Source organism: Alligator sinensis, unplaced genomic scaffold (genome assembly GCF_000455745.1).
Source record: "Alligator sinensis unplaced genomic scaffold, ASM45574v1 scaffold760_1, whole genome shotgun sequence".
In the NCBI taxonomy this organism is placed as follows: domain Eukaryota; kingdom Metazoa; phylum Chordata; order Crocodylia; family Alligatoridae; genus Alligator; species Alligator sinensis.
In genome coordinates, this window is record NW_005841989.1 from 517,806 (window position 1) to 543,624 (window position 25,819).

A 25,819-nucleotide genomic window follows, 5' to 3' on the forward strand; every position below is an offset into this window, starting at 1 on the left:
GGGAACACTGATGGACAGAGCACCACAGTGGGACTTGGACTCCTCCTCCTTCCATGGCTTCTGGGTGAGCTTGGGCGAGTCCTTCATCTCTGTACCTCAGTTTCCCCATCTGTAAAATGAAGCAGATGATACTGATTCCCTTTCTAAAGTGCATGCAGATTTGCTGTGAATAACAGCTAAGTAATATCTGGAAAATCTACGTGGCTTCTACAAGGTGATTTCATTTTGGAATCAAGCATCTTGGTTATGTATTTTGACGAGGGTGTACTTCTGCCAGGACATGTTCCTCTTTTTCCTTCCCAGCCCAGGACCATGCACTGTGTATTGCAATGAATAGGTGATATGTCCTACAGAAAGTGGGAGGTCTCCTGTCCCACCCTTTGTACCACTGATCACAATGTAATACTGCTAACCTCCGCCAGCTTCTTGGATTTCCCTCCCTCTCAACTCACCCTGTCCCTCTTCTCTGTTTCCTCTGCTTGGGTCACGTCTGTCATGCAGACTGCAAGCCGTGTGGGGCAGGGAGTGTCGTGGCTGTTTGAGTAGTACCTGGCACAACAGAGCCTACATCCTTAGCTGAGGTCTTATGTACTCCATAACAATGATAGTTCTCTGGAGCATAACTTCTAGAGGCTAAATTTCCATAGATGTAAAACCCAATTCCAAAAGGACCTGGGTAAGGCTCAGGATGTCAGACTAACAGACCAATGGGTGCAGTGTGATCCTTTTAAGGGTGCCACAGTGTGCCTCTCACCATTACCTGTGCAAACACCTACACATGATTCAGAAGATAACCCTGGACATTTCAAATAGGAACAGAGAATGTCAAAACCATTCTGACCTGGTGTGGTCTTTCTGAATTCTTTGCAACAGAAGGATTGCTTTATTTTTTTTGTGGTCAAGAAACAAGTAAAAGCTAAGAGCTGGTACTTTCCAAGCAGTGCTTTGAGTCTAAAAATGTTGAGAGATGCTGTAAGGGATGCTGGTCACATCTATACATGCTATTAATGCACAGTAAGGTTATTGCACATTAAAATAAGATGCACTGCACCCAGGAAGGGGTCTACACATGGGCCTGCTTGGGAGCAAATTTGCACCCAGCGGGAGCAGTTAAGACTGTGGATGCTCCTGCCTAAGACCAGGGAGTGTCCCAATCTCCATGGTGAGGGACAGACATTCAAAAAGCCTGAGCCTGAATTGATTCAATTTTTGAAGGCTGGTCTAACTCGCCTAGGTTGAACCAGTTTGCAAGTGAACAGACAGTCCCTCTGGACTGAAGAAATGCAGGCATGTGCCTGCAGTGGCTCGGGCTAGAAGCCAGGGGGCACTAGCGCAGCCCTTCCTTTCCTTCAACAGTGCTGAGCTGAGGGGGAGGGGTGGGGGTTGTGGCTAGGTCCCTGCAGGACCTCTGATTAGGGAGGGGTGTGAACCCCTACCCTGGCCTGCACCGCCTCAGGCTTTTCCCCTCTCACTGCTTAAGGGGTGGGAGTGTTCCCAGCCCCTGGCTGCACTCTGAGGCAAAAAGGGGTGTGTGGAGTGCATGCATCTGTTGATGATACTGAGCTTTTCAATCTCCCTCTCCCTGCTTCTTCATACTGTCTGCAAACCTGACAGGGCTGCAAACCAGCAGGGGGCTGATAAAACCACAGTGTTTCTCAGCTCATCAACAAAACAAAAGTTCAATCCCTTCTTAAACAGCTTTTTCCAAGGAAGGAACAGAGGGACATTACCAGCTGACATGCTGATTAGGTCCCAAAGGCCCTAAACTGACACTGTCCTGTCTACCTTTGTCCTGTCCCAGTGAAATTGGAGACACACACACCTCTCAGCATTAGCTAGCATACCACATGCCTAGGGTCCATGAGGCTGGGGTCTGTGCTGCGGGAGATGGGAGGCAGGGAGGGGGGAACCCCTGCTTGAGCAGCGAGGGAAGCCAGGCAGACCCTGCTGTGCCTGCAGTCTCTGCCAGAGCTCTGACTAGGAAGGAGAGGGCCGGGCCAGCTCTGCTCTCTGGAGCAGACAGCCCAGCCCAGGGCTGCAAAGCATCTGGGATGCTGGGGGACTCTGGTTTAACTTAAACCAGGAAGGGGTCTGGGACAGACATTGCATAAACTGGTTTGACCCAAATCAGTTAAGTCTGATACTACATTGAACCAGTTTTATCTCAAACCAGTTTGGGCCATTTTGAAACTGGTTTATGTGCACTGAACTTATGTTCTGTTACAGGTTTAAACCAGTTTCTGATCACTTAAACTGGTTTGTGTGTAATGTCTGTCCCTAGCCCATATAGCTGCCAGACTGCCAAGCAGCGTCCCTGCTGCTCTCCCAGCCATGTGAGGATCAGATCCCATGACCTGATTCCCAAGTGGCTGGGACAAAGAAGTCCCAGCTGGTGAGACAGCTCTCCCACCATGTGGTGATCCCGCCTCTCCCAGCCATGGGGATCAGAACCATCCTGATCACCATGTGGCTGCCAGGCAGCATCCCTCCTGGCCACGTGGGGATCAGGACAGTCCCAATACCCACATGGTAGAGAGACAGATGCCCTTGCAGCCAACACAGTTCCCCCTCTTCCCTCCTACATCGGGCATTAGCCAGGCAACAGCGGACCTCCTGCTGCCTGGGCTGACCGGGAGCAAATTGCTCCTGGTTGGCATCTACATGCGTGCTACTGTGCAGTAGCTACTGCATAGTTAATCTACCATGAGCATTTACAGGTAGTAGAAAACCATGCATTAGCTTAATTAACTGCATAGTAGTTGCTGCGTACAGTTGCATGGTGACACCTTACTGCACAGGAGATTAGTCAACTGAACAGTAAAGCATCTTGTGTAGACATGCCCGCTAGGTGGAAAACCTCTTTAGGCATGTGTAGGCTTGGAGGTGCCCATTCCTTCACAGGATTGCACACAGGTGGAGCTCAACCCTACCTAGTAACGGAGATCTGATCAAATGTTTGTACAATGCCTTGCACAGTGGAGCTTTGATGGTAATTGAGGGCCTTTGACTGACATAAAAATACACATGCATTACAACAATTTTAGCTCTCCCCCACTTCATCATGGAACAGAACATGACATTCTTGAATTTAGTCATAATCCAAAAGTTGTTGTAGGCGTTGTCAGGGATTAATTCCTGTCCTGCGGATTGCTCAGACTCTGCACATTTTCAGTCTAGTCTGCAGTATGGTCTATTCCTTATGTAACTGTGCAACCCAACATGGATCTTCAGCTGGTCAAGTTTCATACTTGTGAAGAGGAAGAATTGGCCAGAAGTTAGGACAATTAGACCCAGATTTAGAGGCCAAGGGTCAGGCTCTCTTCCACCACAGACTTCCTGTCTGACTTTGGGAAAGTCTTTTTGTGCCTCAGTTTCCCCACCTATAAAATGGAGATAATAGTGTCCTGCTGCCTCACAAGGGATAAATACACTAAAGATATGCAAGGTGTTTGCTGACTTGGAGGACTGGTGCTGGTGAAAGGGTAGAGGGCCAGCATAGGGGTTACTCAATGCTTTGCTTCCACGTAAGTGGGATTGAAGTGCTTTGTAGGGAATGTTCTTTCTTCCTGTCCCTTAGTTTGTGTCCACAACTCATCAATTTACGTAAATGGGACAATTGGGGAAAAGCAATGAGGATATGTCACTACATAGCTAAAGAACACAGCAGAATTGGTGATTTATACAGTCAAATGCACACTTTACAATTCACTGCTAACAACTGTGCAGGTGTTTTAGCTAAACAAGTTTTGTTAGCAGGAGTCGAAGGCAGACGGGTGGGAATGTGATCAGATCTAAATTGAAGTGGGTGCTCACAGAACTTCTTCTTTTAGCTGTTTGCTCAACTCAGCACAATGTCAGTTCTCTGATCTGAGGAAATCTGCCCTTGCAAAGTGTGGGTTTACTTAGATATTTTGAAAATCTAGGCCTGTAATGTTCTGTTTTCTTCTCTTCTCTGTGAGAACATGCTCTCCAGGGCCAGGCGTATCTGCAGCCCAGATCTTCATTCCTCTTGCAGGGTCTGTGCTATCTCTTGCTGCAGGAATCTGGGCCTGATTCAACGAAGCCTGTTGAAATCAGTGGAAGACTGCTCTTGACTTCAGTGGGCTTGAGATGAGGCCCTTAATATACTGATGTCTGTTGTGCAGATCTGATTCACTTGCAGGACCTCAAGCTGTCTGTGGGAAACTCTTCTCTTCAGTTCCCTTTGCTGCAGTTGAATTCAATCTGCTGGTTTTGTTTTTTATCTTTTTTTTCTTTACCATGTCTTGTCTTCTGGGGCTAGAACAGTATCTAATTTTAAGGGAGAGGAAGCCCTCATTTGTATATATAGCTAGGAACTTTCTTTCATTTCTCTGCCTTTGTGCTTTATTTACCATGCGAGCTGTATGCTGTCATCTAATCTTTTTATGAAAAGGAGGCTCAGTTTGGTCCTAATGCTGACAAAAGTAACAATGCAAAGAAGGAAAATGCAAGTGTATTAATGTCCCTGTGCAATATGAAACCACAGTGTTTCTAAAAGTTTTAGACTTGTTTGCCTTTACAGAAAAATTTTGCCTTTGATGTCTGGAAGAGTTTATTTACGTTTGTGCCCTTAGATCAGATAGCGCAGTGATAGGAATAGGGGAAAATAAGACTTGGAGTTTTAACTGGACCATAAAAATTGGGATTTGGGTGGGAGGAGGGGTCATGTTTTTAAAAATGCAAGAATTTGTAATTGGAATGTTATCTTTTTTGGAACTCCAGAAATACAGGACTCTAATTTGTGGCTGATGAGCATGACATATTATTGTGCAGAGCATCAGGAAAAGGTTGATCTTTTCTGGTTGGGAGCCCTAGAGAGTGAATGGTCCCTCCCAAAACACGTGGGAAGGTTCACTGTAGTGTAACTACTACACAGTTCATCACAGCTTGCTCTGCGCAAGAAGCTGTTGCTGCTACGGATTGAGTTGTACTAGGAGAGACATCTAAGGGCCCAGGGTTGAAATCTCAGGGGGTGCAATGGATCTGAGATAAGAGAAAAAGAGCCTTTCACTTTTAGGGAATCGGAACAAAGTCATTAGATACCAAGTGCCATTTCCCTGTAGCTGACTGTCCTGGCAATATATGAAACGTCAGTGATCCCATGCCCATTCCTCCATGATCCCCCAATCTCCACCTGCCATTGGCACTAGGTGGCTGCATTGCGGTTGGTCTCTCCTGAGGATAGCAGTGCTGTTCTGTTGAGTTGGGGTCACTCCAGCAGCCCCTTGCATGATGATCTGGTCCATTGAAGTTGGTGAGTAAGACACAATGGTTCTTAAGGGAAAGCGAAGGTTGGAATAATTCTAGTTCATGAATCTTTTTGGACTGAATTCTGCAGGCCTCAGTTGTAAGGCATGCCCGCCGTCACAAATAGGACAGCAGCACCACTGTACGGCACTGGGACCTGACCTGCTCCCTCTGCGGCCAAGGACCGGGTCTTCTGTACCACAAGAAACAGCCTTGTCTAAGAGGGATGAAAATAACTACCAAGAGCTTGACAGTGCTTCACTAGGCAAGTAGTCCTGCTGATTTCAATGAGAGCACTTGCATATAAAAGTTATAGTCCCCCAGGGCTGAGGAGGAGCAGATAAGTGCTTTGAACCTTGTAAAGTTCAGCTGCTTGACTTGAAAGATTAAGAAGATTCAGGGAATTATCTTAAAGCTTCCCCAGCCTCTCAGGTCTGCAACAGCAGGTCAGAAATCTCTCACCCTGCTGCCTTTTGTGAGACCTGTAGTCCTCCCATTTTGAGTGTAAATCCCACCTTTCCCTTGTTGCTTCAGCATATCTGCTGTGGCTCTTAGCTGGGGACTTCCACAGGTTTGACACAGATGCAACCTTTGTTCTGGACCAGCGGCTACATTGGGTCCACCCAGCTAGTCTTTTCATTCCTTGCTGCCACGAACCACTGCACTGTTTTAGCCATGCTGGTACCGAGGAATCAGAAGGGAGATTGGTGAGGTGAGGACATGAACCCTGAACCTGGGAGAGGTGCCCTTGCCAAGCTGCCTGGATCATCTTTGCTTGCCTTCTGGACTGTTGGTGGGCATCAGGGCAAAACTCCTAGGGTTGCACATTGCTGCACTGGGTTTCATGTCTTACCTTGTGCAATCCCTTGAGGCAATCAGAAATCTTCCTTCCTGATAGATCTGACTCAGGTGGTTGCAACACAGAGTGGTTTCTGATGCCACTTAAGTGTTTGTAACCATGGCATACTGCAAAGCCACCATCTGTTACTGGAAGCGCCTTTTACTCGCCGCTCCTGGACTGAATTCTCTGCTGGGCTGAGCTCATGCTTGGTGCAAATGGGGAGCAGCATGATCCCTTAGCTCATGGGGTTTGAAACTAAACCTGATGTGTGTTGACTGCAGCAATCCCATAGAGACTGCTCTGCTGGCTGAGGACAGGGCAGGCCCGTGCCAGTGCAGTGGCTTTGCATGTAGTCTTGCACGTAGCTGCCAATAGCTTCTAGATCTGTTGTGGTGGCTGCTAACCCCAGTTTCAAGTCTCCTTTCCCTGTCCAGCTCTGTGCGGGATACAAATGGAGCTGGCAGCCGAAGTGTTGGAAGAAACATCCCTTGCTACCATCTTCACTGGGAACAAGGCACTGGCAGGACTTGGGGTTCAGTTTTAAGTGCTTACAGCAGGGCGCTTGGGTTACAAGGGCCTATTCCCCTCTCCCGCCCCAAGCACCCCACACAGATTCCTCCTTTGCTCCGGATTTGCTGTGAAACCTGCTGCGTTCCCGCCCCTCCGCCCCCAGCCCTCTCCCTTGTGGAGATCCCCAGAGGAAGGCTCTTTGTACGGTTTCTGGGCTGCTTTCCAGGCCCTCTCTCTGAGGAAGAAGGAGTTGGGGTGGGGGAGAAGGAGGAGGCAAAAAGCTGACAAGGCTCAGTCCAATGGCTTCTCCAGCTGCAGCGCATTTTCCAAGTGATGCTTAAAAAAAAAAAATTCTGCATTTTTTTTCATGGTCTTTTATCCTATTTTTAACTGCAGCCTCCTTCCCTTTCTCAGCCTCCTCTGACGCTGCCCCCCTCCCCTCCACTCTGCCGGCGCTGCTGCCACCCCCGCACTCTCTCCACAGAGATGAATGGGCTTTTCACGGGGAATGCACATCTGCTTGTGACTGGGAGACCCGGCAGGAGTCCTCGGGCACGCTCGTGACAGCCTCCACTCACCCTTCCATTCCGTCCCCGTCCCAGTGGTGAGAGAAGGAGGAGAGAGGAAAAGTGGGGCATAAGGGACAAAAAAGGAGATACCCCAAGGGAGGCAGGATAAACCCGTGTGGGGGGGGAGGAGGTAACTTTTTTGTCAGGCGGGCCACTCCAGTCCCCTTCTCCTGTCCCATCTGCTGCTCCGATTTCTGCCACCGCTATACCTGTCCCCTTCTCCGTCTGCTGCATGCACATGTGCCATAGGTTAGCCACACCTGGGATAAACCAAGACAGGGTGGTAAAGAGAGTTAACATCCACAGCTCCTGCTGTCTCTAAGACAAGTTCGAGGAAGAGCTTTTGCATCAGACTACCTGTGTTGCTGTCCCTTTCCCTCCTCAAAGTCTTGTCTTCATCGTTTCCTTTCCCTCCTCCCACTCACTTAGGCACTGCTACCCTGTGTTTCTCAGCCTGGGGCCATTAACAGAGCCCCTTGAATTGGGGATGAATGAACAGGCCCTTTCTGCCATTGCCTGTTGTCTTCCTCTGGCCTGGGAGCTTGCGAGTTGAGGCAGCCCTTGCTGACAAGGGCTACAGCCGGGGTGTCTGGCCCTGTTTTATAGTCTAGCTGGAGTGGGTTCCCTTAACCCCTTCCCTGCTGCAGCCCTCAGGTGTGTCATTGGTTCTTATTTTAAATCACATCACACCTACTACTTCAAATGGAGGATTTGGGTTCACTGAAGAACATGTACAATTGTCCCCATTAAGGGGCACTTATTCAGGCCCAACAGCAAAGATAAAAGATGTCTCTATTCCTTTCAGATGAATCGTAAAACCATGGGCTGCCTGTGGTTGCTGAGTCTCCCCTGGTACTTTTCGCAAGGGTAGGGCTCTTAGCCCAGGGACTGTGGCTAAAATCCTGCTGAGTAATTGCACTTAGCCTGTATATCCCCTCGGCAGCTTGCCTGTGATGGGGGATTTGGCCTGGGTGGTATTTTTTTTTTTTTAAAGACATTAATTGTGTTCCAATTGAAGTCAGCCAAATCAAGTCCAAACCCATGAGTCAGTCCAGAACCATATGTGACCCTACAACCAGCAAACATCCTTCACCCCCACCAGGGGTTTTAGGTGTTTTCAGCGTCTTTTGGCGTGCAGCCTATGTGCAGGCGCAAGCCCGGAGACTTGGGGTTCGGATGCCCCCAAGTTTTGCCTGCCCTCAGCCATATGGCCTCAGGAGCAAGATAGGGAGGAGCCTCCAATGTTCATAAAATGGACTTTAAGCCCCAACACCTCGGCAGGTACTAAACCACGCCAGAAGAACAGTTACTGTGGAGGTGGCTTAAGGAAACCTGCCTTCTTGGACCCAGATACATGGTGTTTCCCCTTCCAGGTGCACAGTGTTGCATCTACCCCAGGGCTGTGTGATATGATCCCTGTCTTCGGTGAGCATCTCCTGGGAAATGCTGAGGACCTTCAAACTGCTGCTGCTCCTCTCAAGCTGTAAAGTCTTATTGGTGTTTAATCCATGGAATGACAAACATCCAGCATCCTGTTTTTCTGTTTGCTTCTGGAGAAACCCACATCTCTTCTGGTGAGAGTAAGAACTAGGGTGTGATCCCTGGACATTGAGCCATCACCAGGACTAAGCCTGGAACGTATAACATTAACAGCACTGACTTTTACTACTTGAACCAAAGGAGAAACTCTTTCAGGTGGCAGCAGTAGTGGACCAGTTTCCTCAGGGGGCCAGCCACTGCAGAGAGACAAATGAACTGAGCAGTGCTTTATCCCTGGAAGAGCTGCCAGTGACTGGCAAGACCTGTCCTTCTCCAGATGGCTGCCCGCAGGTTTGCCATCTGCTGTGCTGGGTCCTGGAGCATCTGTATGAGGAAGAGGAGAGTGCAATGTGTCTCCAAGTCCAGAGATTACAATCTCCAAGGCATGTTTTGCATTCCTGTACCCAGTCCCAGGGATGTCTCAGGGGGTTGTTGCAAGAGAGCCACAAGGTCATCCCAAAAGATGACCAAGAGATCCTAGCAGCCTTGCTTACACAGGCTACAGGGAAAATAGTTGGTGAACTAAGAATTGGGTAGAGAAGGGGCTGAAAAAGACCCACCTTGTTTCAGAGGTTCAGTCATGTGTTAGATGCTTTCATAAAGGGTCACCATGGAAGATGCATGGCTCCTAATGGGCCAATGCTCAAAAGATCATCACCTTGCATTTGGTTCAGATGAACCCCTGGGCTTTTGGATGTTCAGCATCTCTGGCTGAGCCTGGCTAGGCTTCACCATGGGCGAGCAGTCAAGAATGGGAGATGGGAATCTTCTGAAAATTGCTGGAACCTGAATGGTTCAGTTTTGGGCAAAATCCCGGGATCGTAGGCCAGTGTCTGCCCTAACTCCATCTTCTAATAATGCTTTAAGTGGGCTCTGCTGCATGGTCCTTCATTACAGCAAGTAAGGCTACTTTTTCTAATGCATCTATGAGTGGAGAGGCCTGGCTGGCTGGATGTTCAGTGGAGAAGTGTGTGCTGGGCAGGCGGCGTGGAAGGGGAGGTGGGGACGGTGGGGGATGGGATCCTGGAAACAGCCTGTTTCTTTCAGCTCCTGGCAGCATGGAGCACCTCCTTCCCTCCCTCCTTCCCTCTCTCATCTCCAGATGTTCTCTGTGTTTATAGCTGTTGAAGCAGGAGACCAAACTCCCTCATTAATACGTCTTGCTTTCTCGCTATTTTTTTTTTCCACATTGAAGCCAGAAGTCTCAGCTCAGAGGCTGCAGCTGGAAAAGAGCAGGGGAGGGGGAAGCAAGAGGGGGGAGGTGTGTGCAAACCTCCCATCCCATTCCACTCTCCCTCTGCCCCCCTGAATCCTCCCAAAATACACATGCCCCGAAAAAGAAAAACACTAGCAGATTTTTTATTTCAGAAAGTAAACACTCAGGCCACGGGGGTCTGGAGGTTATGGGAAAAGAGGAAACCATCAGGCTAATCAGGCAGGGACACACTTCCCCTGCTGAAATAAACCAGAAATCATTGCATTACAGGACTCCTCTGTGGTTAACCCTGGTGCTGCCAACATCACTGAGCAAAGGGGAACTGGGGAGCTCAAATGCTCCCTCTATCCCATGACTTCTATGCAGGGCTGAGTGAAGGGGAGGGGCAGCATTTTTCTATATTGGCCCTTGGAAGGCTAGGCCTTTGGGGAAAGCTCTGTTGAATTTAGTAGGAAGGGAAGGGGATTTATTTTTTTCTTCCTCTGTAGTTATGGATTATTCTACAGAGCTTCATAGCTAGTTTTAGACTTACTGTGTAATTGTATAAGACAGTTCCAAAAAAAATCTATGGAGAAGAGATTGTTCGTTGGTAAAATCGGGCTGATTTCTATAGATTGGCTTCCCTGGAACTCTCCTGTTTTCATCTCCGTTAAATTCTGGGATACTTTTGCACAAGAAAAAGGAACGATTAGGTTACAGATACTGAAAAGAGTAGGAGATAGACTGGTTAGCTGAGATCTTGAAGGTAATGAAGTTGGGATGCTTACAAGAAGGACAGGAGTGATTATTGGGTCTCTAACACTAGTTTATGAAAGCAGAACATGTAGCCTTAAAATATCCTGGGCAGAAATAGCTCTGGGTATTCAGGCCTCCATTCTATTTGTAACAAAATAATATGATGTGAATGGATTAAATCATTCTAATGGAGTGGTGGGTATTGAAACCTTATCAGTCCTATGAAAATGGCAGAATTCTTATAGTATTTAAATTGTTCTGCAAGAGCTTTGGTACCTGATGATGTCTAAGGAAAGTACAAACCTCACTCAGTCCCCTGAAGGTAAATGTTACAGAAAGTATTTTATATATATATATCTTTACATATATATCTATATATATATTTATATAATATATATATATATATATATCTATATCTTTATATATATTTCTCTTTACACAATGTTATGCCGTTTTAGTTTTCCAATAGAAGTAAATTTTCTAGATGTCTGATCTTTCAGTTTGCATTACTATATGAAAGTGCAGTTGCTTCTGATCTCTGCTGGATTTATACCAGTCCCCTTGTGATGAAAAGTCCTGTTACCAGTTCCTTGAGCCATCCTCCAGCCCCTTTCAACATCCCCATTATCAGGCAAACCCAAGATGTCCATGTGGTTGGGAGAACTGTGGACTGTTCATATTGTTTCCTGCTATCTCAAGAAAGCACCTGCATGAATATCTGTTATTGCAGCTTTTGGGGGCTGGAGACTTGAACGGAAATTGGATTTCATATTGATAGTAGTGTTGGACAAATTTCCAAAGGCTTTGAGTTGGTGTTTGGCTCAGATAAGGGCCTGAGTTTAGACACTTATCTGAACCTTATCTGAACTATTCGAATCACTTGAGCCTGCAAAATCAGACTGGCAATGTCTTGAGAGTAGGCTTTCTGGTGATATGTTAGATCTGCGGTGGTGTTTGTAATCTGGTGGACACCAGCTGAGACTGGACCCTCATTTTGCTGGGTGGAGAGAGGGCAGAGGGTGGGCGAATTGCCCAAGGGCAATGAGCAAGTTGGTGCCAGGGATGAGAGAAGAACCCATGTCTCCTGACTTCCAAGCCAGTACTTGTTTTTAGTTTAGAGGCTCTCTTTGAGTGCAGAAAGACCCCAGCCAGACCTGGGATTTCCCAGTCCTGTGCATGGTTTGGGTTAAGACTTATCTCTAGATCAGAGCTGTCCAACTGGTGTCCTGTGAGGGGTCTCTGGGCTGCCCCTCCCTCCTCTGGCACCCTGTGGTGTGGTGCTGTGAGGGATCCTATGATCGGGGAGCTGAGGATGAGGCCAGGATGCCCATGTGTGTGGTACAACATAGGGGGTTGTGCCCATAACATCTGGCTTTCACTGGTGCAGCCCGCTGGCCACTTACAAGTTGGACAGCCTTGCTGTAGATGATGTCTTATCCCAGCCAGGTTTCTTGCATTGCCTGGGTCACACAGTTGGAAAGACTGGGTGTTGTTTGCCTACTAAATTAGCCATACCCTTGCATGAACGGTCTCTTTTCATCCCTTCCTCTGAAACAAAGCTTACAATTGGAAGGACTGCTCCAGAGTTCCCTATGGGCCCAGGTAGTACTATGTCCTCCTCTTGTTTTTTAGAGCAGGAGGCATATACATTCAGGAGGTCTCTGCTTTCACTGCTATTGTCTGTGTGTAATTGTTATGATCCTGTCAACAAGAAGGGAGATCTTTGTGGTGCAAACACAAGCCCAAGGGGCTTGGGTTTGATTCTTGGCTCTGATACTACTACTCGAAGCACCTTGGCTAACTGACTTGGGGCCAGATTTGTAGAAATATGTAGGTGTCTAGCTTTCATTGACATTTTGAGTTAGGCACCTGAATACCTCTCAACATTTGGTCCTTAGTCTGTGTGTGCCTCAGTTCACCCTATTGATGAGAGGGGGTGGTAACACATGGCAAGTTCTTTTGGGATGCCTAATCCATTGAAATTAGCAGAGTGCTCCAAGATATCTGGAGGGGGAAGTTATGCAAATGCAAACTATTGAAATCAGTCATTCATTTCCCCCCTTTAGCTAACAACGTCAGACAGGAAAACCAACCCTAGCCCTAAGTCCTCCCCTCCCCACCAAAAGAAGAAAATTACCTTTCATTTTAGCTTTCTATTTTAGCCATAGCACACGGTAGACGTTCCTGCGAGGTTATCCCCTTGAAACCACATAACGTCTGTAGAACACGTGCTGAAGTTTACACAGAATCGCTGGACTTCTGAATAGAAAGCCTAATTATGAGGAAGCTGCTTTTCAGAGCACAGGATGGGTCTTTCCCATTGGGTTTGCTCCTATCAATAAGGCTTTGAAAAGTTGCAATGTGTCGATTGTTGAATATTTCACAATGGATTAAACACCATTTCTGTCTCTGCAGCTGTTTCATGAGAAGACAAGCTGCATCTCCCCGGCAGCAGGCTGGGTTAATGAGATTGTGTGTGAAGTCACTGGGAAGAGAGTTTCTTTATCTGAAAGCAAATGGAATATGCGGCTACTGCTCTTAGCCATGGGAGAGCTGCAGAAAGGGTTTTGTTTGTCCCAGAGTGATTCAAATGAGAACATGTGGGGTTGTGGGTGGGGTGTGCTTTATAAACCTTGTCTTCGGTGTTTATAATTACAGAGCTGGATTCTCAGCTGGTGAAAACCAGTGGAGTTTCATTAATGCCAGTGTCAGTTTATAGCTAAGAAGAGTTGGTTTTGGAGGCTTTTGCTCCTTTCACTGGACAGAATCCATATTTCCAGTGTTTCAGCATTTGTTCCTGCTCCATCTAGTACACGTACATCCCTAACTCTCAGATGTGTGGGTGAGAAAATGTTCATTAGCAAATGAACCTTTCATTGGAAAGCACGGTGAATTCACCTCCCCATTCATTAACAGTCCTGTGGGGCTTTCTCGGCCTTCCTTACTACTGCAGTCTTTCCTTTGCTACGAAGTACTTATGTTGCATGGGATCTCTGGGGCTGAAGTTAGAAGGAAAAAATGATTTATGGACTTGAACCCACAAAATTGTTGTGAGTTTAGTGTAATTTGGATTTCTCTAACAGCTGTCCCACCCCTGGACTACCTTTTTTTCTCCCCTTTTACCTGCATTAGACTTTCATGGCCACATTTGGCTAGCAGATACATGAACAAATCCCATTGGCTTCTGTGCAAATTATTCACAAAGACTGACTTAGACTTTGAAATATAAGGGCCAAATAGTGATTGGACAAAAATCAGTGGCAAATTTCCTGTTTATTTTGGTAGATCCTCCATTTTAATCTACAGCTATATGAGAACATAAATGGCCCAAACATGCTCCATGGGAACTTTGCCATTGATTTCATCAGCAGCATGATTGGGCTTTGTAACCAAGGGCAAAATAATAAAAATTGAGAGTTCATGAAAGTTCTTCCTTTCCTGGAAAGGGAAATAAACACTCAGACATGATGTCCAGTGCCTGAGCTGCAATATATCCTGCTGTGGGGGGGAATCATTGAAGGTGATGACAATGCATAGGGATTAGGGATTTGAGTGTTTACATGGAAGGGAAAGAGAGGGCAAGATGTGTTTCTCCACTAGAGAAGGCAGTCTGTCTTAGGTAAAATAAGTGGCCCCAAATCTTTCCAAGTCGGATGGAACTACTTTTCCAGAGTCAATATGTTGAGATAACGCCCCCCACTTCACTGTTGTTCTTTATTCACATGGTTGCCTCTACTTCCTGGATTCAAGTGGGGTCAGAAGCACTTCTGTTGATGGGCATGATGTCAATATTGAAGGTGAGCAGAATAGGGAAAATGCTAGGTAACACCTTCAAGGAGACTGTTTGGATGGGATTTTTAATCTGGCCAGTACCAGAATGCTCATCTATGTGGGAACCCAACCCAGTTTTGCAGAGCCAAGAGATCTGGATAATCATAGGAACTAGAGATGGAACGAAGGTTATTTAGACCATCTGTGTCCTAGGGTAGAGCAGCTCTATATGGGGCTTGATCATCACGGCTTAAAAGAACTAAGAGGTGGACTTCTACCACTTCCTTCAGGACCTTGTCACAAAGTTTCTCCTGAAAGGTTTCATATTGTACTAGCATTGTAGTAGCTGTGATGGCCCAAGGAATAGGTGAGAAGAAGGATTTGTTTGGTACCAACTGTAAAGTGCTTTTGGGCCAGAAAGCTTGTCTAACATTACTTCCAACTGTGTAGTTGGTCCAACAAAAGATATTACCAAAGAAATCCTGTTTTCTTGAAACATTTGGCATTTCCTCTTTAACTATTTGATCTAATTGTCATATAACAGGTCAACTTGTCAGGCGCGCATTATCTTTGTCCAGCACCTTTTCTTGTCTTTGAATCTATAACAAGCAAATGGAAGATGCTGCTAAATCAAAATGGTCACAACTCACACCTTCTTTACGTGATTTACATAATTGAATTAGAGGTAGGCCCACAAAAATCTGTCCGTGGATTCCTGTTAGAATTGGATAGAAAGTTGGATTTTTGACTGAACACATTATTTTAAGGAAAGCCTCTGCTTCCTCCAGGAAAATTTCAAATATTTAATTCAAAGCAACCATGAAATCTGAAAATTTTCATTACATTTCTTCTGGTGTTTGGTATTTGCGTGAAAAAGTTAGAATTTTGAATGGAAAAATTCAAAAAGAACAAAAATGTTAACAATTGCTGTTTTCCCATGAGCTTACATACAGGGATGGATCCACATTTCTGCAAAGTAGAAGATTTTTTTTTTTTAGAAGACCAGTAATTATCTATACCAAAACAGCAGACCATAAACTTGGCATCATCTTAAAAAGAGAGCCCCAGATGTGGAGAGTACTGGCCAAGTAGTTCAGATTCAGCAGCATGTAAAGCAGGGGTGGGCAAAATACAGCCCGGGGGCCAGATCCGGCCCACCAGGCCATTCTATCTAGCCCATAGGGCCCCTAAAAAAATTAGAGAATTAATATTTATTTGCTCCTGGCTGCCTGTCAAAGATGACAGGAGCTAGGGGCAGTAGTACCCAGGGGAAGCTGATGGCAGGACCCAACTACAAGGCTCGCCCAGCCCTGCCCCCGCAACCAGGAGCCCCTGCCTTGTCTGGGACCGTGGGGCTGTTCCTGATTCCCTGCACTGGAGAGGGAAATGCGGCCCTCGACAGCTTGCCAAAACTCGGTAAGTGGCCCTCCATCCAAAATAACTGCCTGCCTCTGATGCAAAGGGATCCTTCATCTGTGCAATTTGTCCATCACCAAGTGGTCATGGATCATAGCTACTCCCATTCATTCTCTATTTTCCATCTTTTAGGGCTAAAATTTCAAGATGAGAATTCTGCAGTGACTTGAAAAAAGTTATTTTGCCTCATTTCAGGCTACCCTCTTCCCCTCCCTGAAAGTTTTCCACCTAGAGTGAACACTTTTTTTGTACAAGTGATACCTGTATAAAAAAGACCCAAGCCCTTCCCCTGCACCTTAACAGTTTATTAGCTACCAATAGATGGTGGCACCAGACAGTCCCTGCTGCGTTATTGCAACAGGCACTTTCCACTCCTACCTGAAGAGAGATGGTTTTATCAGGGCTCTCCCACGCTTGCCAAGTGGGATGTGCTGCTCCGCTCCCCATCTCTGCCGCTCCTCACTTCATTAGCGTTCTACATGTTTATAAATGGCAGAGATAATATTTTTCGTTTCCAGTTTGTGTTTCCAGGGCAGCCACTTTCTACAGCACTTAGGAAGTTTAGAAAAGGGGAGGTTATATAAACGGTTTTTCCTCGTAGGCTCTTATTAATCAAGTGGTGGGGGAGCCATTCCCACAGCATCGGGATAAAGGGCACCGGCTGGGTGAGGAGGGGCCTCTAGTTAATGTGTTGTACCTTTTTTTGCTTTCTCCTTCTCCCTCTGGTTCTTGTGCATTTGAGATGAATTAGTTCCTTGCATTCTTTGGGCAAATAAGTCTCCTTCAGTGAACCATTTTGACCAGTTCTATCTCCCTATAATATATCCCAAAATGTGCATTGTTTGAGTGTGATGCAGAATCCCACATATGTATGGATACACATGCATGCATGCACACCCACCACCCCCAGTATTTTATGGCAAGCTCCTCAGTATTTTCCCACCATGCCTCAGCAGCAGCCATTGTCAAGAATGGTCACAAACAATATAGGAGACTTGTGGGTTTCCAAATCAGGAGCTAACTGTGTTGATTTCTCTTTCCACCAGAACAGAAACCAAGCTCTCTCTCCTCCCCCATCTCCTTCCTTCCACTTTCTCCCCATGATAAGAGTTGAGATTTGGGATCTTGTTGCTTGCCTTGTGTGGAAAGAGCTCTGAGTGTACTGGAAGCTCCAGATGTTCCAGCACAGAAACTAAAAGCCCACAGGAAATCAGCTCATTAGACTGCTGACTCACCTTGTGGTCTTCCAGCCATGAGCTTCTGGTGTGAAAATAATTATTTAAATGACCGAGGATGGGAAATTAATGACTTGAAAGGTGGATGGGGGATAAACTCAACTAATGTTGACTATAGACTTGGCAGGAAGAAACCATATTTCTTCTTGGTCTGGGGAGCATGTGTGATGTGGTGGAGGGGAGATGCTGGACATCTGGAGTGACTTAGCAGTGCTATGCTTTTGCATGGGGTAGTTCATGCATTTCGTTTGCTAGGCTTTGGTTTATATATTAATACAATCTACCCCAAAGAAGAAAACATGTCTCGGTTTTGAGAAGGAGTATGGTATAGTCTTCAAAATATCCACCCTGCTTCTGTATGACCCAGCCCAGTGAGTCTTTTAAGGTTGATTTGAGACAGGATACTGGAATACATGACAGTTTAGTCTCTCTGAACATTTTGGACAGCTCCAGAGTTCCTAAATGGGGATAGTGTCATCTGAACTTCCTTGATACACCAAAAATGTTTCAAGGTGGGCTTGGAGCAAAGGTTCAGGTCAGTTCTTGTGTTATCCTGATTATGTCGCCCTCTATTCGGGAGACATAATTTGCTCTAGCAAACAGAGTGGAAGCTCTCCAGGGATACCAAGTATCTACCCCACCTGCTAGTGTAGGTTGAAGCCCGTGTCACCATATCTGCACTTTCATTGCTACCTTTCCTGGTTAGATTAACATTAGTGTGAGTTTGCAGGCCTGTGCTGCAATTGCATCTGCATTCTGTTGCATAATTAAGACCGCTGGGGACACGAATATACCTATCAGACACACTCTTTGGAGGGAACATTATCTTGTGTTTGCAAGAGGATGTACACAATCTAATAATATTTCTAGGAGGAATGAATATAGCTCTAAATTCTGAGTTCTAACCCCAGCTTGGCCACTGATTTACTTTGAGCAAGTTGTTTAACTTGTGTGCCTCAGTTTCCCCTTTCTGTAAGACTAGCCCACTTCAAAAGGTCTTATGAAGGTTAATGGTAATGAAAACCTGCACGGTGCACTGAATGGAAGGAGAAGGTTCTGATAATGGAGGGCTTTTCTACCTAGCAAATGGGTCCAGCAATGGAAATTAAAGGTAGACAAATTCAGAATGTAAAACCCAGTCTTTTAGCCATGATGGGATTTACCCACTGGAACAACTGACCCAGGGATGTACTGGATTTTCCATTGCATAAGCTACTTAGAGTAACACTGAACCCAGACAGAAATGATGGGCTTAATGCGGGAATCACTGGGTGAAATTTTGTCTCATGATAAATCTTGCAGGTCAGATTAGTTGATCGCTGTGGTTCCTTCTAGCCTTAAAATCTCCCGCTGTATGAATCCAAAGGGCCTGATATTCAGAAGAGCTGAATACTGAGACACGGAAATACAGGCCTAGATGCTAATATCAGTCTGTGATGGGATTTGCTGTTGAACTACATGACCTGCATCTGCCAAACTTTTATTCATCTAAAAGTGCAGATAGATGATTTTAAGTTTCATCAAATTGTTCACTGGGAAGAAGGAGCTGAGGGGGAAGCAAAACTACATTCTGAAGAAATTGAACTGTTTTGCTATGCTGTTGCTGAAATATTTTTTGATTTTTTTTTTATTAAAAAAAAACTTTATTTTGGATTTTTCTTCACTATTACTATCAGCATGTAGATTTTCATTTCCAGTCGAGGAAAATATTTTACGTGACTTGAAATAATTTTTCTTTTTAATCGTTTTTGGATTTACTGAAGAAAGAGAGAGTTTTTCATTTGGGACCTACCCAAAACAAGTGTTTGTTTTTTCTTTTCTTTCTCTGAAATATATGTTTGAGTTATAGCAAACCAAAAATCACCAGTGTGTGGAACTGATCGAGGAGCAGGAAAGTTTTGTCCCCAGAAAGCTCTGTATCTTGCAATCTCCATTTGCTAGCCTTCAAAACATATTTAAAAATGGAATAACTAGCAATGATGATAGATGCATAATGGGTGATGATGTTTCCATTGGCAATGGAGGGCTCTACGAGCCAGCTGTCTCCTTCCCATTTATATCAGCAAGGATTTAGGACTGAGGAAGGCTAATCAGGAGACCCTCATGGGGAGAGAGGCGTGTTATTTAATTAGCTTTACAATGGACTGACTTGGAGGCACGTGGTGGCTCTAATACAGGGAGATAGATGTCCTTTTAGCTGGGCTAATTGTTAGGAAATAGCAGGGTCTTTGTTCAGACTCAGCATGCGGCCTGTGATCTCTCAGAGCCCAGGGGCTGCCCTGCTTATAATTTTAGACAGATCTATTCAAGCCTGCTCTGTAGCGCAAGGCAGAACAAGAGTGGTATTGTTGTGCAGCCAGGATTGCTGTCCAAGAAAACCACCCCAAAAAACCCAAACACGTGTAGAGCTGAGTATTTCTCTGTCGTTTATTCACTATAAGGCAAGGCTGCCAAGTCGAGACAATTGCAAGCGATGGGATTTCCAATGCAGAGCGCTGAGTGAAGTTCTCTTATTTGAAATGCACAGACAGTGCTTTCCTCACACCCGAGCACAACTCGATAGACACTGACTTTACAATCGCTCCAGAAAAAGCAACTCCTTTCCAAGCGAGCAGACCCAGGGGACATGGCATGGAGACCCCAGCTATGACGGGGCCTCTGAGTGCTTTTAGTAAAATGCCTTCAGGAAACCAGTAAAGAGCCCAATCCTGCTGTTCTAGGCAGTTGGTGTGTTCTGACCATTGCTTATTAGGCTAATCATGATTGTCTTCTTGTTACCTTGTCTTCATCGATTTGCTGTCCTCACCTGTTCTCTCTCCTCTTATGCTTAAGACTGGCAACACTCTGGGTGAGGGATCATCTTTCAGTTGCAGGAGCATGCAGCATTGAATACAATGAAGCCCTGATTGTGGCTTTTAAGTGGTACAGTGCAAATAAGGAATAATCCAGATCTTCTCTCTCCATCCAAGTCAGTGCAAAGGTGCCAAGTTCTTTCTGCGTAGGTGGTTTTACATCCCTGCCACTATCCAACCCAAGCTCTATCCAGCTCATGATGCATTAATTCTCAGTACCCCATTGAATCAGGAAAGCCTTGTTGTTCTAGTCAAGATGGGGAGCTGGGCTACAAAGAGGTAAAATGATTTTGTGTTTCGTCATGATGGAAGTATTCAGCATAACCAGGAATTGAACTCTTATTTCCTGTGCTCTGATGCCCTCACCACAAAGCTATCCAGAGGGCGTCGGGCTTTTGGATTTCATTTCCCTGAGCCACCCACTTCCACTTGGCTCACGTTGATAAGCACCCAATACACACATGCACACACAATGGTGTTTGTTTGATGGCTGCTGTTCCTTTGGCTAAGTGCTGTGTCAGTTATCAGTGCTGGAGGGAACCTGGTTGAAGGGTGGCTGCCTGCCTGCTAATGCCTTCATGAAAACAAACTGTGGCTATTGTAGGATCTCTCTTTGGTGTGAATAGGTTTTAAAAAAGCCTGAAGAAAGAGAAAAATGTTCATTCCCAGTAGCTCTTCACTGCCTGGAAAAAAAACTCCTCTGGTTTATTAGGGTAGGAGCATGTGATTCCATTGCACATGGTTGTACCAATTCATTTGGAAACAAAAATCCACAATTTACCATGGAAGCAAAAACAGGTGAGAAGAGCAATGCAGTCGGCACTTCCCCCAAATCTGAGAAGGGTCCAATCCAATGTGCCAGTCCACGCTCCTTTCTAGCCAGGCAGCATGAGTTAGTTCACCAGCCTTTCAGTACCTATGCATCTCTAAAGACCAAGTCACATGCACGAACAAGTTGCTTGGGGTCAAGCCTCTTCCTTAAGCTTTGGTGTTTGATGTAGCACAGACTGAGTGATGTTCTATGTTTCAAAGAAGTCCAGAGTTGGAATATGAGGGATCTGGCTTAGCAAACGTATGAAGAGCTGGGCACTGCAAATCAGACTGGAAGCACACTAGCCTTGTGGGAGGAGAGGGGAGGCACTGGGTGAGACTGTCGGTGTTTGGTGTAACTGCAAAGAGTCCAAAGCTAGAAACCAAAAATCCCTGGGTGTATTTATCGAAAGGTAGAAACAATCTCTAAAGCTTGATCCTCCCTTGGCATGGAGACTTGGCTTCCTGAGGTCCCTTCCATTCCCATTTTCTCTGATTCTGTGAAAGCAGACACTACGTCTGATTGCATATGAAAGATTTGCACCCACCAGCTTTTCTCAGCAGAATAAAACATGCTCTCTACTAATAACATTCAACCCAGAGGACGCTGATTGGCTACACAGGGTACAAATCAAGATGCAGCCTCCCTGGAACCAAAGCCAAGAGTCACCAGAAAATACTTCAGTGGTTTGTGGGATTGCTTAGTGTAGCACTTACGAGCTGTTGATTCCAGCCCACCCTAGGGACTGGAGTTTTTCCCCGTAAGCCTGCGTGGTGATCTATGTGAATTGGATTCCCAAAGCCTGGCCAGTCACAATGGTGCCTTTGTGAAGCATCTCAGAGAAGCTGATGACTGCTTGAGTAGTGGAGACTGTCTCTCAGAGACAATTCCCCTCATCAGGACCAAGAGGCGGTTACACTATTCGTGTGTGACAATTGCTGGCTTGGTTCATTGAGGATTAAATCTGGGGTGTTTGGGACTATGAATGCCAGTCTTTTCAGTTTGAGATAAGGAACCAAGCTTGTAATAAAAAGACTGCAACAGATTTATATCCTTTCTGAATCAAGGCCAGGTAATGCACAGCAACAAGCAGGTGCCAGGTAGCTGAGGCCCACAGCAGTCTGAACGTTGCAGGAGCCCCTGCGTAAGTGATGGTTGCCATCTAGCTGATACTAAAAATGGAGCCATGGGGCTCTTGTCCTAAACACACCATTCTCTGCAGCATGTGCTATGCTCTGGTACTCGTATTAGACTCGTGCTCCCTGGGAATCTGGCATGGAGGGATGCATATCCCATATGTGGGCGAATGGATTACGCTTCCACCCCTGCTGCATGTCCACAAAGAGAAGGCCTCCGTCACCAGAGCTGCCAGCTGCCACCCACTCACTTTCCCAACATAAACTAATCTTCTCGACTACTTCCCAGCTATTATGGCATTTGAAGAAATTTCTCCTACAATTTTAAATTCCAGGAAAGGTATCTTCCTGGGGAATGCTTGTGGCAGCTGCTTGCTCCTTCCTCTCATTGCTTCGTGCCAGCGTCCCTGCCCAGCAGCCACCTCCCTGTGCCTTTCCTTTCCTGGAGGCTATTGCTCTTTCCAGCAATGACCCCCTTACGATAAATCCCTGTTTCCCTTTAGCCACCAGCCTTTCCCCGCCCCCACCTTTGCTCCTGATTTTAGCTCAATGCCCTCTGGGTGCTGTCTACACTATGAGACAGCAACCGGAAGCCCTGACCACTGGCAGTCATTCAGGATCCCATGGCAGAACTGGGTAATTGCATTCTGCCATAAATATCTCCCTGCAGTTTTAATTGGAGAAGGTATTCTTCATTTCCTGTCTTTAACTGCTGCGTGGTGTTGCTGTGTGCTGTTAAGCAGCTGCTACAGAACTGGCTGCATTTTGGTATTGTTGGTAGAGAAATTGGTTACTTTCTACCTCATTTTGAGATTGCTGCCTCCTCGGCAATGAAGACCGGACTTTCGAGGTTGGGGAGGGGATGTTGCAGCTGTGTAACATCTGGAGGGCCATCAGGGACTGGCAATTTGCAAAATGACTGCTTATAGGTTTGCAATAGTTTTGTTCTGCCAAATGTAAAGGGCCAACACTGGAAAGGTATAGTATGAAAAAGGTGCGTGTCTGAGTTGAATTGCCAAATGTGTGTGTTGAAAAGTCATGCACCAGGCCCAGCTCGGGTGCCTTCCCCCAGGACTGCATTCATTTATTGTTGTTGCTACAAAAAAAAAAAAAAATAGCGCTGTTGGAAATAGCGTGGCTCCATTGTCTGCCCTATTCTTTGTTCTGAATAACTGAAAAACAAATGGACTGCATTGTGGAAGGAGAAAAAATGTTTATCTCATGTCAACAGCAAAATCTTTCAATAGGTACGTGGCAGGAGGGCTGTTCTTATCTTCTTAGTATGGAGAGCACCTCTTCCTCCTGAGGAGCGAACCATAATGGATATTAACCTTAAATAATGAGAGAGAAGGGGAGACTGTGAAACTAGAAGGGAGGAATGGACGTTGAATGGGCAAGAGGAGTGATTTCTCTAATGACTGTAAGCAGCAAATAGGAAACAACTCATCTTTGGCTGGTCTTGGACTGCAAGTGGTCACATCCCAGCTAAAGAAACTAATCAATGGATTCCTTCCCTGCCTTCTGTGAACACTGAGCTATTGAGCGTCTCAGCTGGAGTTCAGAGCCAGGTCTTTCATGTCGTGAGCTCTGAAGCGCACACAAATTAAGGCACTAGGGATGATGTAGCTAGCCTGAAAGAACGCGGCCGCCCCATTAGTAATTCTCTACCCCGGACTCTTCCTCGGCTATGGCTTCGGGGACGCGCACGCTGACAATATCTTCTGTTTTGAGAGTACTCTGGTTTTCCAGAACGTGTGGTGGGTTTTAGTGCCTCCTTTCCTTTGCCAGAGCAGGAAGAAAGTAAAACAGAAGTTTTGGGGTAGTGAGACGCTATCTACATTCATATCACATCAGGCTGTAACCTCATCTCATCAGCTTTGCTGGGCCCAGGCTTAGATGGGAATCCAAGAGTGTGTGGGATATACTTCCTAATAAAAACCACACACTAGCTGCAAAGAAACATCTTTATTGGTGGCTTTGTACTTGAGAAGCAGCTCCTCTCAGGTGCATTGGCTCTTAGCCAGCCTTTGGGATTGTAACACTTGTAGCAGAGTCCAAGCCAACTGTTACAGGCCGGTGGGAAAAAGTAGGGGAGAAGAGGGGTTTGGCCCTCTGATACAGCTTTCAGTGAGCTCCGCCTGTCAGGATCACGTTCTGCATCCACTTCCACACAAGCTGGAGATCTCAGCCCGTGAGAACGGTCTCAGTGATGAGGTCAATGGCTCGGCCCCATTGGCCAGGCACTGAGGTGAGCCTTGGAGGCCTTGCAGCATGTCTTGTCTTCTGTTTCATTTTGAGGATTGTGGTTTGCTGCAGGAGGCAGAGGCTCAGTCTGAACTGCATGGATTACCAAACACTGCTGAAACGGAGGGGGGCCGGGAATGCTTGGGTTATTTTAATACTGTTGGGACCACAGGTGCATTTTGATGGCTCCATCCTTTCAGCCAAGAGCCTGTAGCCAGCCATGTAACTGGTCCCCCATCCCCCAACACCCCTCCCCTCATCCCCCATTGCAAATTACAGCATGCATGTTTATATACGCACACACTACACGGCCTGGAGTTTGCAGCATTCCAGTGAAATATAGGAAGGGGGAGATTATCAGCTCATGTAAACTGCATCAAGTTTCTCTTCCCAAGCCTGCCCTGGAACAGGTCACATAGAAAGGCAGCTGGTTCTTTTGCTTTGGCTTTTGACTTTACACTGGAAAGGTTTGACAACCTCCCCCTTTAGAGTTCTTTCTTTCAGTCTCCTGTGCCCGTTCTGTCCCTTGCCCTTACTTCCACTCTCACATCTGCTTAGACTGGGAGGTAGGGAAGCAAAATTAAATCACAAATCTTCAGGGAGAATGGAGGAAGAAAGCAAGCCCTCTGCTTGCCATTTCATACAGGCAAAGTGCTCAATCAGAGCCAGGTATCACTACTGATAGGATTCATGTTTCCAGTTTTAGATTTCAAACACCAATCCCTTGTACTTTGTGCATGGCTCTTTACCCTCAAGTCTCTGCGTGGCTCCCCAGGTGGGTATTGGTGGCCCTGGGGGCCACTGAGGCAGAGAAACATTACGGGACTTGCTCAAGTGGAGCAGAGCAGAATCCAGGAGTGTGATGCTCATTTGCACTAAGGCTCTTGCCGTGGCCAAAGGGTCAGATTTAGAGTTGCAGATAGCTGGGATCCCAAAAGCACCTGAGTCAGGAGCCTAAGTCTCTTTGCAATGGGAGTCAGGGGCATAGTGTGCAGGGATGCTTTTCAGAATCAGACTGGACGCCGGTCTGCATCCTTAGGTGCCTGAATAGCTTCCCAAGCCTGGAGCGTGGCATACAAGAGCCCAGGTTCAGTGCTGTCGCTGTGGATCCCCACTTTGAAGCCCCGTGGATGCATCTGTAAATGCACTAGATGAAGAAGCCACACCAGTGAAAGCCAGAAATAGCCCCGAGCCACAATGCGTGCATCTGCAGTTGATCTTTAGGTAAAGCTTCAGCAGTTTCTATCAGGCCTGCCTCCTCTAGCTCTTACACCTGCCTGCACCTGGGGTTTGGGCCCATTTCTCTTTACAGAAGAGTGGCACCCGCTCGTCCTCTGTGTCCGGACAGCAGCCTGCCTCGCAGCGCAGCGCCCGCTCTCCCTCGGCTGCGACAGGCAGTTGCTCAAGAGCCACAGAAGCGGGTGCAAATGACATTTGGGGGTTTTTTTTGTTTGTTTTTCTTTGTCTTTCTGACACTCGTGCCGGTAAATCGACACCTGCGTGAGTCATTCTCTCCTTTCTGCTCTTGCCGTTTGCGGTCTCAAGATGTTGCTGCCTCAAGGCTCGTACACACACACACACACACACACACACACACACGGCTGCCCGGGGCACGATACAGATCCCCACCCCCCGTGCGTGGTCCGCACGCTGGTGTCGTGAGCGGTGCAGCCGCC

At 46.5% G+C, this 25,819-nt stretch overlaps 1 protein-coding gene and 1 pseudogene across 1 annotated transcript in view; both read left to right on the forward strand.

Annotated features, from left to right (window-relative positions):
- The window catches only part of ETS1 (ETS proto-oncogene 1, transcription factor), a 114,133-nt gene that overhangs the window by 19,816 nt on the left and 68,498 nt on the right, over positions 1 to 25,819 (forward strand). The gene's annotated exons all lie outside the window — the stretch shown is intronic.
- On the forward strand, positions 10,703 to 13,397 carry LOC112549892 (annotated as a pseudogene).